The sequence below is a fragment of the Corvus hawaiiensis genome, chromosome 4, assembly GCF_020740725.1.
Source record: "Corvus hawaiiensis isolate bCorHaw1 chromosome 4, bCorHaw1.pri.cur, whole genome shotgun sequence".
NCBI classification, from domain to species: Eukaryota; Metazoa; Chordata; class Aves; order Passeriformes; family Corvidae; genus Corvus; species Corvus hawaiiensis.
In genome coordinates, this window is record NC_063216.1 from 62,298,085 (window position 1) to 62,317,469 (window position 19,385).

General features: G+C 35.3%; 1 long non-coding RNA gene across 1 annotated transcript; it reads left to right on the forward strand.

The window, feature by feature from the left end:
* The first annotated feature begins 6,948 nt into the window (after positions 1 to 6,948).
* LOC125325170 lies at positions 6,949 to 18,723 on the forward strand. Its single transcript, XR_007203221.1, has 3 exons — positions 6,949 to 7,099; positions 15,167 to 15,198; positions 18,314 to 18,723. It is a non-coding gene; the product is annotated as an uncharacterized LOC125325170 (long non-coding RNA).
* Positions 18,724 to 19,385: the final 662 nt, after the last annotated feature.

Consider the following 19,385-nt stretch of genomic DNA (forward strand, 5'->3'; position numbering starts at 1 on the left):
TCTTTGCAAGACAAATGCTGCACATAATCCTGGGATTATGTGCTACTGATCCTTAGATTTGTTTCTTAATCCATTTCCTTTATCTATTAAAGAAAAATGTTGATCTATTACTTCGTGACCTAGTCAGACTTTTTTTCAGTCAGATTTTTTTCCTTCTCTGGAATTATAAAAAATATATTAAAAAACCCCAAAACCCTTCTTTTCTGTCTGAAAGAGGATAAGAGATGAATATAATATATTTTTCCAGATAATGAGCCTTGTGATACTTTCTTATTATACATTTTCATAAACAAAGAACTACAATAGAGTGTAGATGGTTCAATAAGAAGAGATGTGCAATTACTGGAAGCCCTCTATTCAAAGTGTAAGCAACAGTTTATATCTTTAGTGATATATCGACTATGTACTTATTCCTTTAACAGAATGATTGGCTGCATTAAAAAAAAAAAAAAAAGAAATTGTGGACCTATATTTCTATTTGTATGGGTAATAAGTGGTCTGCATTCCATAGCTTATGAAAGCAGATATAGCATATGGTTAGGAAAATTTAGCTTGTAATGGAAATGCTACATGCATCTGGGCTAGCTTAATGCAAGATTGAAATTTCAATCTGTTCAATAAAATTCAAATTCTGGGTTAAAGGTAAAAACTACTTGAATTGCAACCAACTTTTAATGTTATATCAAAGAGCTCAATAAGAATATATTTTATCATAGATAAACACTAAATAACAAGGTGCACAAACATATTCACCCTTGAGCTTTGAAATCTTCAGAGATAATACAATCTTGACTGAATTATGTTTTTATAGCAAAGAACTGAACTTTACTATAAAAATTGAAGTTAAAAAAAACATTAGGGAAAAGTAGTATCTCTCCAAGCTAGGAAGCCAGTGTTTTGATTTCAGTAAACTTATCAGTTATATAATAAATATTTCAAAGGAAAAAGTAAATGTTTGTGCTTTTAATCATTAGTATAAAATATTTTTGAATGTAATGGCATCAGGTTTTTTTGCTACTATAACTAATACATAGATAAATTATTTTACTTTCCACCTCTAATAACAAACCTTATCTCATTAAAATGTCATTTCCTACTGAATTAGCACAGTATTTTTTCTCTCTTTAGATTAAGTTCAGCAGATGTTATTGAGTTGATTCTATTTTTTATATAAGATGATGACAATACAATTAGGATTTTTTTCAAAACTGTAATTGTAAAATTGACCTTATTAAAATTCTACTTCCTCCATAATTAAAAAAAACCTAATTACTTGTAGTAATTGGACCAGAAATGACATTTTCAATTCATTAATATTCAACAAATTGTTTTTGAAGATGTTCTTGCATGATTAGTAGTCAGTCTTCAGCATTTCTGTTCATTTCTTATTTAAAAGTCATCTGGAATAATAGTTTGCATCTTAATAAGACAAGTTTCTATGAATTGATTTTATTTATAAGGTTTTTAATTGCTAATTAATATGTGAAAATATCTGTCTCCTGTAATATTTGTTACACATGAAGTGAAAGGTGAATGTAGTAGAACAACAATTCGCACATTGCTGCATCGCTCTAAATAAGCATGAAAGATACCATATTTCCCATCCACAAATTCTCGCTATTCTTTCTAGAAATGTCAAAACCAAGTTTAATATGTCATGGTACTGTGCACCTGAATAAAGAAGTCAATTTATCTAACGTCACAAAGTAGAGGCAAATCAAATAATTATGCATGAATGGTTTTCTGAAACAGCAAAATACAACTGAGATAATTTCAAGGTGTACTACTGTTTATATTATCTGATATAATGACATTTGAATTGATATCATATATGCACTCTAATTCCCTTTATATGTTTTTTAATATATGTATCTGTACCTATAACCTTGAAGTGTAATTCCTTTGATGTCCCTGAAACAGTCAGAGCTCAGACAGGGCTCAATCAAAGCTATTAAGAGATTTCCCTTCTGATAAGCATGATCCACGAGCTGGAGTGATCACTTTTAAGGGTAAGTGTCAAATTGCCAATAAAAACTGTCAGATGAAGTGAAATGTGAAGCAATTTTGAGTGACATGTTTGCATCAGAAGTTGAACTGAAATGATTGTGCACTTTCTTTTTGTCAGGCAGAGTCTTCATGTGATTTTGGGGTTATATTTCCATAAGTAGACATAAATTTTTAATAACCATCCTTCTGTTTCTAACTTCAATATTTTCAGATATTTAACCTGAATGTAAGGTAGGAAACTGCAGGTGTTTCAGGAATTTTGGGAACTTGCAAAGTTAGGTGGCATCTGAGAAAAGAGGTTGAGGATGACAATATTGCAGTGAAGGCCATTTTTAAAAATGCATCCTTCAGAATCAACTCCAAACCTCTTTTTATTTTCCCCCAGGGAGCTTTCTTTACTCTTAGAATCCTTCAGTCAGGGCTTTTCACTTCCAGATTAAAAAAAAAAATAGATTAACTTACTAGATAAAAGAAAAAGTTTTTTAATCTGTAGGAACCAATGTTGTATAGAGCCTACAACTTTAATTAAAACCTCACCAACAGCTAAATTTCTGAGTCATTTCTAGTTTAGCTTGTAGTCTCATAGAAGCTGAGGCAAAAGAAAGTTGACAGCACTCAGGACTAATCACCAGATATTCTGTTATTGAAAGGGACAGTTAGGGCTTGGCTACTCTAGGTTCTTACCTTTCAAAATAGGACATTTATCAGAACTTCAAGTGTGTTGATGTGCAGTGTACATATACACCTTGTAGCAGCATGTGAATCATTCTTCAAAACTCCTGTACTTTCCAGAAGGAATGTCATAGTTCCTGCACTCTCAAATCCAGTCACACAGAAAGACTTTGAGTTTGCAGATAATTAAGTTCTCAGTTTAGCAAGTTTATACAGCAGGTTTATTTCAACTGTCTATAAACTAACATATATCATTTAAAAAAAAAGTAGCGCCAAATCAAAATTTTTCAGGAATCTGCTGTTTCATTGCAGTTTCTGCAAAGTGGGATGCAAGAGATTCATGTCTGCTAATCAGGGGCAGTAGTTCCACCAGAATATCAGAGAATGAGATGTAAACATCACCCTTCCACCTTTGAGATGAACGTCCTTTGAAACAGGGAAGTCTCTGTTCATGCAACCAGTGTCCCCTTGTTCAGGTAGGGGCTCATATTCAACTGCTACAACTGAAGTTTTCACTACTCGGCACTCACAGTTTGAAAGAGAAAGAAACACCTAGATAGGCACTAGACATGAACATGATTTGCCTCTTTACATATAATTTCCTAACTCTACTTAACAGTCACGGTAGTTCAAAAGAACTGTTAAGTAAACAGATGTCATGACTGTAGTTCAATGGTTTCTTTTGTTGATAATAAGCTGAAAATTTACTGTTTTTCACACTTCTGGTGTATGCAGAAGTCTCGCTTCTTTAGAAGCATGTCAATATATTCAGTTCAGTCTGCATGGGACTATTTATTAGAATATTCAAATTGATTTGTAGGCAGGTAAAGAAAAACAGGAAAAGAAAACACAAAAGAAAAGGATAGCTTCCTTAGGTCCACAGCCCCATAATGGGTCTAAAATGCTAATTCTGGCATGAAACAAGAGAATTATTTCTACCACAGTTTTGAAATAATGATGATTTTTCTCACACAGTTAATTTCCACACCAATCAGTTACATTACTCATTCTGTAGGTTATTTATAAGGTGTATAGCTAAAATTTGAACTGCATGCCATTTGAATAACCTGCTGATGGAGCTGGTATATATTGCCTGCCCCACTTTTGATGCATAAAAAAAAATAAATTAATCTGCTGTGGCCTTTGTACTCAATCAGGAAAAAGTGGTTATGTGTCATAAGCTTCCTTCTCTAATATTTGTATGACATTCAGAAGAAACACATTTAAAACAGGAACATAAGATGGGAAATTTGGAAAAGAAGTCTTATGATAATAATATAAAATCATTTGGAAAAAACCCAAAGTAGACGCTATGTCCTAGAAAAACTATTTTGTGCAATGAGTATTAACATTTTGGAACTGTGGAAATTATGCTCTACCTCCCTTAATCCAAAGAGATAAACTGGAGGGCTAAATTTTTGAAGGTTTTGAAGGCATATTAAGAAGTTGTAGTTAGTAGTTTTTATGAAATAGTCTGCTATTTTTATTGATTCTATTGAAATCAGATGTTGCTCAATTTTATGTTTGTATTAAAATTTGTAAATATAATATTTACTACAAAGGGATTGCATGACTTCCAACCCCTGTGACTTTATACTGCCTGAGATGTTACCATGTTTACAAAGGCTTAAAATAAATTATTAATAATAATAAGTTAATGGTATGTCTGAAGGAGCCAGAATGGAAGTTACCCTGAGCAGACCATGTGCTAAGCAAGAATCCAATTGCCCTTCATGACTGAAGATGTGCAGCTCACTCAGCAGAGCTCAGAACCGTTGCATTGTCTTTTTGTCATTGTCCTCACCGGTGCTTCCTTTTGTGTGACTGTCACGGCCCATCACTAGGGGTGTTTGTTAAAAATTCTTGTCAAGCTAAACAAAGACACCAGACCATGTGTCAGGGAAGCTGTGAATTTATTGTACAGTTTCCATAACTCTGGCAACCAGCCCACTGTTTAGACTCAATAGGTGTTGGCTAACAAGCCCTTAAATTCTTACAGTACACTTTTACAAGTGGAAGTTAACAAGCCCTAATTTTTGTACAGTAAACTTCAATAAGCTCCCAACTCCTCACAAGAAACTTCTCAAAGGTGCTGGCTACCAAGACACAAAACACTTCCACAAGATCCCCACTCCCACAAAAAAGTTCAGCATGGAGTTCAGGGTACAATATGGTAGCTATGCTTTGCCTGGTCAAAGCAAGGAGGGAGACAAATAAAGGCAGTAAAGGGACAGAGAGAAAAAATAATATCACCAGTCCTTAGATCCCACGTTTGCCCTGCTCCGTGGATAGTCCAGAGATGGAGTAAATATTGAGAGCAAAAGAGATGAAAAAAGAGTGAGGGAGCCTGATTGGCTTCCTTTTGTAGTTAAGCTGGTGCATGGCTCCTATGTAAACTCCATTTTTTTGCACTGTTCTGTTCATGCACGCACACAGGAAGTGAGTTGGGTGGGTGCTGAGCATGAGTTTCAAGGTGGAGCAGGAAGCTGGCTCAGAACAGCACTGTTACCTTCACAGCACCTTCTCTTTTGATCATATCTTTCCCTTCATAACACTTAGAATGTTTGAGACAAAATGTGCTTACACCTGGTCCTCCACAGTGACACTACTCTTTGAATCCCTTTTAAAGGACTTAGTAAGTGGGCCTAGTCCATTAGCTCAGTTTTATTCCTGCTTGTCTTTCTTAACTCATTTTTTCATGTGTCAAATGCAGTCACAAACAGATTTTATTTTGGTCAGTAGATTTATTATACACTGCAGAGTAGTTGCAGTGCTACATTCTTATCTATTTTGTCATGCGTTATTTACTCTTTCCACACAGCGTTTTAATTGTGTACACCTGGCCCCAGCTCCACTTAGATTTTTTCAGTAATGCGAGATAATCCCTTTGCTGCTTCTTGTGGATGTTTCTATTAGCTAATATTACTGACTGTAAACTTGCACCTGGCAGCACCACACTTAGCTTGTACAGTGGTGGTCTCTCTCCACACAGCTTTGGAAACAGAGCATGCACCCCTCTGTGCCTACCTACATCTACTACTCTACCAGGATGAGAGTATCTTTTATGAACCCACTCTTTGTGTTGACAGCTGATCTTCAGAACCAGCAGGTGGTCAAGAAAGATTGTCTGAAACCAAATCTCAAATCACCATAGCAAATATTTTCCATTACTTGTAGGAAGCTGACCTGCTTCTCAAAGTCAGGGAAGTTAAGTACAGCGTACATTTGATTTAAACAATTACAGCACATATAGTGCTTCATTACAATATAAAAACAATTTATTGTATAAATTTACATTTTTCAGGTCTTTAATTATCCGAGTTATTTGCCCATTTCTGTTAAATTTTCCCCCAAACTTCACTCTAACTGCCCGTGGTACAGTCGTATGAGGTGCACAAACATACCTACTTTAATAGCTTTCTTCAATAAGGAGGTCAATAGAAATAGCACACAGTGACCCATAATTGAATGCAAGAGATTTACTGACACTGATTAAACTTTCAGAGTCACGCACAGGCAGCTACGCTCTTGCATCTCAACCAGGCTGTAAGTGCACATCTTCCTTCATACTGACTTGCAGATTTAAGAGTCATGTCCTAGGTCAAAGAATATACTCATGATAGAGGAACCTGAAAGTGCTTGGATGAATAATAATAATTACAATTAATAAAATACTTTGCACAAGGGATAGCTGATGGCATTGGCAATCTTTCAAAATATGTTGTGGTTGATAACAATTGCTTAGGTCTGCAAATCTTCTCTTCTTCATCATTTAAAATAATAGTTTAACTTAATTTAAAATGCGAAGTCAAACAAAAAGCATGAAGCCAGATCCCAGACTCTAGCAAGCCATTATACCTTGAGTGACTTTACCACTTAGTAGGGAACCCAATTACTGAACTACCCTTTCAGCTTTTATATAAATACACAAATGAACAAGAAAAGAAAATTTGAGTTTCTTTTAGGTATCTAAAATTCTGATGTCTACATATGAAGTAGGGGTTTTTTTGTAGTTCTTTTACTTGTTAGTGGAAGAAAATTAGCATTATTCATCAGTCTGATTATCTGACCAGCTTTTAATATCTGCTTCAGGGTAAAATGAGTCATTCTTGAAACTTTATTCTCTGAATCTTCTGACTGTAGTGGGACCCTAAGGCAAGAAGGTTAGATGCAGATATGCAAACTTAAATGACCATAATTCACCCACAACAATAAGTCATCTAAATACTCCTTTCTTGTCAGATATATGTAGAAGGCTGGACTCAGAAAGCAGTTGCACTTCAAGTCTCTTCCCTTCTTTTTCTGTTCTTACACTTGGACAGTTATAAACTTTTCTTTAATTCATTCTTTGCCTTTATTTTCCCTCTGCAGAATCCAACAGGGAAGCCTTGAAGATATAAACAGCTTCTCAGTTTAAAAGGTAAAAAATTATGACTTTCTTTATGCTACACTTCCATTAGACTATGTCTTAATCAATATAAGGTAAAAGGCTTATAAGCAATCTAAATCTAAATATTTTTGCATTTTTTACAATATACTATAAATGTTATGTTAATATAAATATTAAGAATAATTATTCTGTCTCTACACTTTAAGCAAACATTCTGGAAGAATAAGCTTTCTTTCTGCAACAGACCCAAATTATGTCTTATTTCAAAACAACTCATAAGAAAATAATTATGCAAAGAGGATACATAGTGTCCAGAGACATTTGTGTAATCATTTATATAAAGTTTTCTATGCTTTGCAACTTCCTATGAACTTGCAGTTTATCTTTGAACTTATGTCTAGCTAAATGGGCAGAGTAAATGAAATTCTTCTATACATACAAGAAACAGAATAATTTTCTCTGTTGACCACATGAACAAAATTGCCTTCAGGTCTGAATAATCTGAGAGATTAGTAGTTTATTAAGTAATCTTTATTTCTAATCTATAAAACTGTATTTCTGAATTGTGGTGTATCTTCTAGTTTCATGCATATTTTATCACAAAGAAAGTTCACATAGATAAGCAATAATAACAATTGAAATGAGACTACTCATCAGAAGCAATAGAAACTGATAGGTAGGTTGTTGTTAAACTGACTTTTTCTCCTGTTTAAAAAAAAAAAAAGTAAATTACACTGCATATAAAGGGTCTGCTTGAAGTCTCTTTACATGCATGTGCATACACTTAGATAGAAAATATATTTTTTTGGTATGGTAAGTGAATATCTATGCCTATATGTACCATGTTATATAGTATAGTAAAAATATATATAGAAGTGTATATATATATATAAAAATATATACACTTGTATTTTATTACATTTATTTAATCAAATGAATATTATGTTGACATTGATATTTAGCGGTCACATATGTTTGCCCTATTCATGTTAAAAAGTCATTATACTCTCACAGAACTTTATGGTTTTAGCAACGCATTGTGCATGTAATATGAGATATTCTTTTATTTATGAACTTTAAAATGTCAAGTGCTTGCTTTTTGCTTAACCTTACTGAGATAACCAGTACACACATTAGGAAAGAGAATTATGAAACTTTCCAATCCTTCTTTAAGTGTGATTTTGATGTGCCAACACACTTTACTGAGTTACCGAGTAGAATATAGAATAAATAGAACTTGTGCCCTAGCTACAGAGTGGCAAAAGAAGGTTTTGCTACCATTCTCTGCTTTACTGAAAGCATCAGAATGAGTTGTCAGTAACTGCAGATGTTCTGAGATCTTCCAGCACCTTCATGCCTTCATGGACAATCAGCGAACTGTAAGGTTAACATATAAATTGTCATTCCTGGGTTTTTTCATCTAGGTCAGAGCAATAGCTACAGATTTAGGAATATTCAAATACCAGTAGCACCACTATTACTGGCTACTTATAAGTCCAGAACTTTTTTTTCAAGCAACATTTATAAGGGGCTCCTTTTTTAAAAGATTTTGAACCTCTGATCTCAGCTTCAAAGGGGTGCAGTATGGTATCAGTTGTGTTAGAACCAGAATAAAAGGTCAATTATTATTAAACAGAATAAAATCATCCACTTTTTTTCTTTTCCTGATAAGTAGCATATAACATTTTCAATGATAGCTTATTTTTCACTCTGATCTGTACTCCTTATGCTTTTCCTCTTCCAGTTCTCTCTCCCCATGCCACTGACAGGGAGTGAGCAAGAAGCTGAGTGGTATTTAGTTGCCAGCTGATGTTAAACCATGACAGTCTGATAACCCTTTCAGTAATAGCTTATTCTTTATTCTGACCTGTACCTACAATTTCCAATTAAAGGCAGACCCAGAGGTTGAAATACGTGTAGTTAGTTTTGATTCAAATGGATATCATATAGAAATCTTTGAGTCGAGTGTACTGTGATTTTTATAAAAATTAGGAGCAGGACTTTTGAGGATCTTGTTTCATACTCTTTGGTAATTTAATCCTATTACTCATGCAACAATACAAGACAAAACAGTACTGGGAAAAAGGAATTCAAGTGTTTGAAACTTAAAACAGTGGTCTAAATCCTGGTTTATAGGGAGATTTTTATAATTTCTATCTGCCTTTAGTCTAATCTCTTGATCTCCTTGTATACAGAGTTCAAGGCTGTGTTTCAGGGCAATTTAGTTCTGAAACACTTCCTAGAGGAAGCTATCTGAGTAGAAACAGGCTGCAGAGTGATTTCATGCTACAGGGCATTGGCTTTAGAGAAATTAGAGACTCAAAGTGCTCTTGTGAATATTATTCAACTGTTCACTTCTTTCCAACATTTGAAAAGAGACAATGACTTTTAATAACTGAGTCAAAACATTTGTATAAATATTTAAAACATGGTGTGCTTTCGCACTACTGATTTTTCCAATATTAATTTTAATACTTTTATTTGTACTGAATGGATTCATACATGTTAAGTAGCCTCATTAAAATGGAGGAACAGCACTGGAGTAGCAGGATCTGTCGTTGACCAAAATTCAGTTTCTAAAACTTGAGGACCTTCATGGTTTTTCACAGAAAACTTGAGCAAGGAAACACATTAAAATTAGAATAATTTTTATTTTCGTAAGAAAATATATGAATCTTTTGCTCTTCCCCCCTGCTGCAGTCAGATCACTTACAGAAAACAAATTTTCTATTTTTCCTCAGGACTTCACGCCTTATTCGCCATCTGATGATAAGATAAAATCCTCTATTTGAAGAATCATAATAATATCCCCTATAGATAACTGTGATGTCACAAATTCAGGATTATGATTTTCAAATGGGAGACAACTAGTGGATCAGCTGCAAAGGAACAAAGATCCTGTATTCTTGTAAAAGTCCTTAGAAACAAAGTAAAATGGTAACAAATGAGAAGTTTCAAAAATACGTAGTCAAAATTTGTCAAAGCATTTCATGAAACATCTTATATATCTTATTAAAGAAGGTAACAGGCTTTTTAAGAATGGCGAATTATACCTTGGATCCTTATGTTCCTATAGAATGGATTGCAAGGAATGGTATTGTGCAAGAATTCTGAAACGCTAAAACAAATATTTTCTGAAAGATGAGAGACACTTTCTTTTGAATGCCCTTTGGAATACAGTAATCTCTTTTTACTGGACTAAATTAGTCCAGTAGGAGAGTATTATATATGCTCACTACATACTGAATAAGAGCCAAGGATAGGCCCTATTTTGTTGGGCCTTGTATAAACTTGGGTCTTCTTGGGACTTCTTCATACGTGTCATGAATAAGTGGTTTAGATGCTGTGGTCTTTTACTAGAAATGTCAAAGATTATATTTACTGAGTTATATAAACACAGAAACAATTCTCTTGTATGCATGTGGCACTATGCTCAAAGTGTTTCATTTTATATTACTTACATGTTTCAAGCCAATCTTTCCACACAGTACAGTTCTAATCCTGTAGCCATCTCTTTTTCATGATGCAGTTGTGTCCTTTTCTTGGGTAATAGGCAAATGTATTGTCCTGCTGTCTTGGACACAGGCCCAATCTTTTATTAACAAGAAACCTTTTACAGTCACAGAACATGATGTGTATATATTTCGCCTCTAAGTTTCAGGGTTAAAAAGAAATTGCTTGATATGCTACATTTTGCACACACTTCTCTTCTTTTAGTTTACTGAAGTTCAGAAATAATCCTCAACAGAGATTTACAGTATTTGCCATATAAAGGAAAGCATGGCAGAATGATAAGGAGGATGTTGGCTGTCCTTGCAACGGGCTCTTTGTTCACATGGAAGGCATGTATTAGCACTTCCACAGTCTTTCACCATCATTATGATTATATCCCACATGCTGCAATATCAGACAGTTATTACTCATTTTCTTTAAGTTTGAAGCTGTAAGGGAAAAATAATATTTAAAAAAGAAGTAATTTGCAAACACAAGAGATTCAAATTTATTACTATAATAGGTCATCTATTTCATGGGTTAGTGTTTAAACTGCTGTGCAGTCACATGACAGGTAGCTGTTTCACTGTTTGAGAGAAATTAATGCTGCTCTTTTGTTAGCAAAACAGAATGATGATCAGAACATGACAGTAGGGAACTTAGACTTCAGATCCATTTGTGTCAACCAGCAGTTTCCAGCTAATATATCTCCCTCTTTACCTGTACCCACTGCCTTATGCTACTTCTAGTCTTTATCAAGCCTTTCCCTAAGTTGTTTTAACATATAAAAGAGCCAGCAACATAGAGATAAATTTGTATACAAATATATATTTTACGAACTTTTTGTGACAAATCAGCTCATCCCAGGATCTTAGAGTTCCAGAGACAACCCAAAGCAGGTGAAGTAAAGTGTGTAAGGGGAAAAAGAAAGCAAGCTAGAGAGGAATTGTTTTTTCTTTTCCTGCTGTGGAACTGCAGACTTATGCAGCATTTTGCCTAGGTTTTGAATTTCAAGGTAGAAGAAACTGAGATGCAATTTATATTTTCTTTTTCCTCTTCTTCCTATTTTTTTCTTGACCTAAAACTTATGTGGGATTTATAAAGTCCAGTAAGCAGTAATGGTTGTTCAGATTTCTAATAGCCATTTAGTCCAGTGTTTATTTTTGACCCTTTTTATTTGATATTGACAAAAAAGAATAAGGGTGTTATTTGCCTGATCATAGATATCAGAGAGAGCAGTCCTGAAGAATGATCCGTATTGAAGTGTGAAGATCTGTTGGCAAAACAAACCAGTTGCTGTGTCTTGTTTGTTATTTGTCATTCACCACCGTCTGAAGCCTTCAGTCAATTTTTCAAAGAGCAAAATTGCCATGTCATAAAAAATGCCTTGACAAGTCTCAGTGCCTTGCAAGACTGAGTCTTTACTGAGGCACCAAAAGTTGGATTTTTTCCGGCTACACTGATTGAACAATGATGCCTGTCAAATACATTTCTACAAATCAAAGCCTATTTGTGAACAGAAATAAATAATTCAAAACTGCAATAAATGATTCAACCAATCCCAACTGGCTGAGCTACAGCCCCTCCTTTAGAAGCAGTCCCACCACACCAGTACTCAGGCACAATGATTGAATCAATTTGAGCAGCTTTCCCTGGTTTTGCTTCTGAGCTATCTGATCTGCTGCAGGAAGCAAGTTTGAAATCTTTAAGACAGTTAACAACTTTCATAAGAATTAAATACACTTTATCTAAAATGTTGCTATTATTAATATTAATTGCATGTCTATGGAGGCCAAGTTCTACTCTCTGTTTCAATGATGCAATACCATGACTTTAATAGGACTTTACAGATAGGAGTGAGAGCAGAATTTGGTCTCTTTTGACTAAAAATCTTTCCCATTCACCTAAGTGAGCTTGCCACTCCCCACTAAGAATAAAAATTATAATTAGTTAAATTTTGCTTGAGTTTCCTTTTCTTTAGGACAAACAGGAGGATTGTGACCAATGTAAATCTCTTTCAGAAAGATGCTTAATATACATATATATGTATATGTGCATTTTTCTTACTATATGTTTATATCACATAGATTGCCCTCAAAAATGACACGTAATCCATTGTTACCCCATAATGCTGTTATGAGTGAAAGGAGCATATCACACATGCAGCTATGTCTTTATTGAGAGTGCGATCAACATTATAAGAATCTAGTCAGCCAAATTATCCCATTAATACAAGAAAGCATCAATAATACACTTAAAATTGTTATAAAAGAGGAACCTTCCCAGTACCTACTGCTGTACCCTGGTAGTGTCTTCATCTATCCATATCCCTCTGAGTCTTGGTCAACAACTGGTCTCAAGAATAGAATTGAGAAGGTTTCTGACAAGTCATGTGACATTCTGAGGACTGTTCTGGGGAAGTATGTTCATGGTGGGATTTTCTTCCTCATTAGTCTAGTGGTCTACTTTGTTGTATCTTTGAATGTTTCTTCACCTCTGTCTGCTCCCAGATGAGGTGTGAGTGTGAAATACTAGATTTAGAAGGTGGTAAGATTTACTCTGTTTCTGAAGCAGTCTTTGGTGAGATAGCTTCTAAAGCTGTGTGCTTTGGTTATCCATTCCCTGCTTTACCATGAAGAATGCTTCTGAGATAAAAAATAGGAGCCAAATAGAAAAAAAAAATAAGGAAAAGAAACATTGAGAAGTACCTTGAGCTCACTACTTTCTAGAATTATCAAAATACAAACAAGCATGTGTATTTTCCACAATATGGATAAGGTTAAAAATCTGCCCAATTCTGAAAGAAAAATGTCATATATACTAAATTCTGCTTGAGCATCTGGAAGAGCAATATGGATCCAGGTCACTGCACACATTGCAAATTCCTTTTTAGCCCCTATATCCCTGGAGCTGTAGGCTTTGTGGTTCTCTGAATCCTCACCTCAACCCTAATAATGGCTTGGGGCTGGGCATGAGGTCCCCACCACAATGGGTGGTCCTGTTTAAATAAGTGTGGAAGGAGCCATAGTCCTCTTGGAATTCCTTTTGCAGCCTCAATGTGCCCGGAGCTGTAGGCTTTGTGTTTTTCTGAACCCTAACCCTAATAATGGCTTGGGGCTGAAGATCAGGTCCCCAGGACAAGGAGTGGCCTAGGTTTAAAAAGCGTGTAAGGAGCAATATTGGTGCAGTGCTGTGGTTGCCTTGGGATGCCTTATCCAGTCCCAGTGTCCCTAGAGCTTTGTGATTGTCTGAACCCTAACTCTGACGTGAAAACAAATGAATGCTCAAATCTGAGGTGAGAGTCTAACATTCCAAAGGGAGAATGGCATGACACCTGCATTGCTCCTTCCACATCTTTCTGATCTGGACCACCCATGGTGCTGGTGACCTCAGGCTCAGATTTTACTGTTCATTTGTTTTAGTGTTGTGGTAAGAGATCTCTTGGAATCCTTTTGTCTTTATAGAGGTGGAATAGTGTCAGTGGCTATGTACAGGTGTAGTAGTTGAATAGTGTATTTTGGGTTTTCTTAAATCCTTTTCTCAAAAGGTCTGTCTTGCAACTGTTAATGAGCTGCTGTGGGAGTCTAAATCAGGATAGCAAGGTACCCCAAGGGAACAGTTGTGTCAGGTGTACAGGGACCACAAAAGAATAACATGGAACAACAGTTTAGTCATTCAAAGACTCAGATTTCACCCTGTTTCTACTCATTCTACCTTCGCCAACACCACCTCCTTCCCACATGAATATTAACCCAGGGTAACAGCAAAAGTAGGGCTCATTTAGCAATTTTAGCATGGTTAAAAAAAGTACCGAATTGCTGTAAGAATTATCAATGCCTGTGTAGACAGACACAATATTCCTTGCATTTCTCTTGATATAACATCTAGGCATTTACTTCTATTTGAACTTTCTTCAAAACTGACCTTTGTTTTCAGGTTTTTAAGATGTTTGTTATCAAATGACAGTTTTAGTATTATATTTATTATTATTTTAATATTATAAAATAATCAGAACTAAGAGGTGGATAAATAAAAAAGTAAAAACCTTGCAGATATAAATATAGGGGATACATGTTTAATATGGGAGACAAATATATTTGATTTGGAAAAATAACCTGTTCTAGAAGTATCCTCTTTTAGTAGCAGTTGATTTTCATAATTTAATTTTCAGACTATTTGCTCTGCTTTTGAGCTAGTTTAAATGCTGATATAAATTCACCCAAAGAGGATATCATAATGTTGACATTAAAATAGCTGATTGATAAGGTTAATATGAACAGAATTTTTACACAAATAGTGATTACTAACTCTAGCCAACATTATAGTCACAAGGGTGAGAAGGAGAGCTAAGCAGAAACACCTTGAATGAGGCATTCAATTAAAAGAACCCAACATGAAGAAATAAAATATGTAAAATGATCTACATGACCTCAATGATATTTTTTGTCTAATTTTTGCATTTAACTGCATATGTTGGATCAGTTTCATTTCATTGCTGCATAGTCCTAAACCATGACAGGGGTGAGTAAAGTTCCTGTTTTATTGTTTGTGTTTTTGTTTCTCACCAGCCAAATCTATTTAAATTGGCTTTTTTTTTTTTTTCAGAGTCCAATGCATTTTGCCAACACTTCTAACAGGTAAGCAATAGCCCTGTCTTTATCTCAGCCTATGAGATTTCTTGTTACTGCTTTTGTCCTGTCTTCTCTCCCTTCCTGTTGAGTGGAGGGGAGTGAGTGAGTGGCTGGGTGGTGATGCCATGATGATTTTTTGCCTTTTCTTTTATACCCCTTTTATATACCTTTTTATAGCTTTTTGTATTCTTAGTGTTTTTTAGCCCACGTTCTTGGACTTATTTTGTTAAGCTAGGAGACAAAACATCTTAGAAGCCCCAGACCCCAAGGTCCTCTCCAGAGCACATTTTGTAAACTAAGATAGAACCATCCAGGGGAAGATTCCTCAGGGAGGGGGACCCACTTGAGCCTCTCATTGAGGAATCTTTGATAGATATGCTAATTAGCAAGACCTAGAACGTTATACTCTATCTATTGTGGGGGTGGGCATTGTGGTGTGCATTTCGGTTCATTCGACCTGGACACAGTGCACCTAAGGATCCTTAAAATAAATACCAAGGTAAAATCCCTTTTCCCCTTCTAATCATGTTTGATTCTTGATTTTAAGACCAGGAAAAGGCATCAGTGGGAGTTTGGCTCTTAGCCACTGCTGGCCCACCAAGACCATTTCAATTGTAAACTAAAACAGTAAAACATGATGCACATATAAAATATATTTACTGCCCCTAAAAGTTTGAAATCTGAAAGAGGAAAATCAGTTTTAAAAGACACTAGAACTTCAGGGAGTATATTCTCAATCTCCTGATCATGAGTAACAGAGTCTAATTCTGTATAAGCTTAAAATACAAGCTTAAATTATTCAGGTTTTTTAGAGCATCAGCATTAATAGTTACTGTTATAGTCAGTAAATCGTTTTGGCGCCTTTGTTCACTGCTTCTTTTTTATTCCTACGACACATGAAATATGTGTTTTATTAAACCTAATTTAATTTGTTACTATACAGATTATATACATAGGCACAACAATTAAGGAGTATGAACTTAACCCTTATTGGGTTTGATCTAAAGAGGGACGTACTTGGGTAATCAGTAAACAAAAAGACATATTTTAGAAAGTGAAGACCTGGGTGAAAGTCATATATTTAAAAAAAATAAAGTATTTTCTCTGTTTTATAAACTAATTTATTCATTCTCTGTGAGTGTGGTTTTCAAAGATACTCTGTGGGGACCTCTACTGTGTTTGTCTGGGTGAAAACTGGTATGTGTGTCAATTCCTTTTCATTTTCATTTCAGAGTTAATGAGGAAGTATTAAGTATGGAGGAGGGCAGGGGGTAAAGAATTTTATGAGAAATATGCCGAACAGTTCTACAGCAACTCTAATTAGATTTAACTTCCAAAGGCGTATAGAAAAGAGCCATCAGAGGGAAGTTATTAGAAGAACCATGCTAAACAATTTAACAGTAATTTGGAAGCTGAAGAAATAACATGCATATTCCAGTGGGATTTATTTTAAAAAAAGTAACAGGACTATGTTTTCACTCATTTTATTTCTAAAGAAAAGTTAAGAGTGCTTGTTAATGCTTGTTAAGAGTGAGTAGATATTACTTTTTTTAGCAGACAAATCTGGGAGACTGAGAAATGCTTAGTGTCTAGTAATGGGTGTATTTTCCTAGTTCCAAGCTGGCTTGGACAAAGTGTCTTGGAAATTAACACCTGGGTGGCACTGCAAAAGAGTAAGCAGAAAAGGATAACTTAACCCAAACTCTCTACAGTGTCTTCAAGAGTACAGAGACTCAGCTAGACTTGACCACTGGCAGGATTTAGTCCAATATATCTGATCTGTTGTTCAGAAGTACTGTAGGAGGCACCTGCCAATTCAGTCTTCAGTTATTGCAACATTTTGAATGGTAGGAGTTTGATGAAGATTGACAGAAGTATTAAATTTTTGCCAAATGCAACTAAGTGGATGCAATTTTATTATATGTTTATCAAAAAACAAGATAATTTTGAGAGACCACCTGTCCTGGCAGCATGGAGAGAGGGAAGGAACAGCTGCTTTGAGATATTGCCAGCTGTCTCTCCATTTAAATGATCAGATCCAGAGTCAAATGACTGTGTAGAGGCCTAATGGATTTAGCAGAGTAGCCTGCTTAGGACAGATTGCTCCCACAGTAACTCTTGACTCACCTTAAGACTTTCTCTTAGCAATCACTTCGTGGGCCATGACAGTCAAAAGAATTTAAGCCTTGCTAAATTCTGAACATCCTGTGGAACCAGTATGGCAGATAGGATTACACATGGAGCTATAACTGAGACAGTAAGACAGAAGACTCCACTCAATTTGGCAAAGCCATGACCAGAGAAAAGCAAGATAAGGCAAGGCAAGGGACGAGCACATGGATGAAAACTGTACGAAAGACGGGAGAGGGTAAGGTTGAATTATTTTAATTCCTCCAGAGGTAAATTTAGATAGCTACATCAATTCCAGCTGGTTTTTTTTAGAATATGCCTGTGTCATGCTTTCATTCTACATGCAACTTCACAGGACATGCCATTCTCTTACCTAAACCAGTCATGTCATAACTGTAACTTCTAAGACATCAAGGTCTCTAAATAATACCTAAGAAAAAATAATGAAAAAACAATGCAAAATATCCTATATTTTATCTTATTAGTCCTGATATCCCTTTTTATTGTCTAATGGGATGAGTAAGGCATAAATAACAGTAAATTAAGACTATATGAAATGGTCAAAAGCCTTCTATCTAATCTGAGACTCTGGCAGGTACTTATGAAAAACAGACAGTTAAAAGAGAGGTATAATGCCTTAGCTGTCAAAAAAGCCTTTTCTGCCATTATTTTTTTAAGATTTTTGAACCTCTTTCTGTTTTCAATTGGTCCCAAAGATTTTTATATTTTGTATGAAAATATACCAAGTAAGCTTCCTGCCTAATCCTTTACTCATCTGCTTCACTTGTCTAGCAAAACTAAGTAATAAGCCTGTGAAGTTCTTCTTTTTAATGCCATATGTGACTTTAGACACCTGTGTCTTACTGTTTCCAGCTTCCTCTTTCCCAGGAAGAAGAGTTATAGTCTTTTAATCCGTCCTCATCCAGCGACCTTTTAGTATATTTTGTCATTTTCTTTGCTCTCCTTTCTTTCTATTTGTATTCTATTCCAGAAGTTTTGAGATGGCAGGATGAGACCTGCACACAGTCCTGAAGACAGTAGAAGAATAAAGGAATAATTATGCCATAGAATAATGGCATAAGTGCATTTTCTGTTTTACCCTTTATTTCTTTCTTAATAATTTGTGATGTCCGGCTTAACCATTTGAGCAAAGATGTTCACTTACCTAATTCAATTCAATTTCAGAAATCAATCTGCTATGACTCCAGGACCTTTGGACCCATCAGTTTTTGGATAACTAGGATTTTTTTTCCTATGTGAATAACAGATACTGCATTTTATTTGGTTTTTTACTGTCCTTTCCCTTTTCTCTGGATCCTTCACTAAACTCAAAGTTCAAATAAAAATACAAATAAACAACTTCCTTCTACACAAGACCTGTGCTTTTCTATTAATCTTAAATTCTTTGTTGGTTTTCACTCTTCAGTAGGTCAGCCTAAAGGCAATCTCTTGTATCTCTCCAACAGAGCTCCTTCTCAGTTTTTTTGTAATCAATGTCCTACACCTGTAGTGGGTCTCTCGGTCTCAGCTGTACTCCATTTTCTCTTACTAATGAACACGTTGTGTGTGTGTTCAACACAGAGCAGTCTCTCAGTGCATACTCTGAGCCTTTGCCCTACCTGAGTTCAAAAAGTCAGAAGACTGGTATCAGCTGTGCTCTTGCTGATCAACAGCCATGTGGTCCATTCTAAAATGGAATTTTGTGTGGCAGGCTTACAGTGTATATTCATGCTTCCAATTCAGGTTTCCCCTGACCTGATGTATCATTTAAGCATTACGTGGTAGACCAAATAGAACTTCCTGCTTCAAGTTATCTCCTGGACTTCAGAAGAGTCTGCACAATGTAACCCGAGACAGTTCTTTCTGTAACTGTGCAAGGAAAAAAATATTAGAACCACAAACATGGAATTGTTAGTTATGACTTTCTGACTTGAGAGTTGTGAAGATCACTATGATTCTACTAAAACTGTTCTCTCTCAAGCTGCCATTCCTTAGAAGTATCTGTGTGTTGAAGTACAGGTAAAAATTTAGATTCATAGCAGAGTTTGGAAAGTTTATTCTTT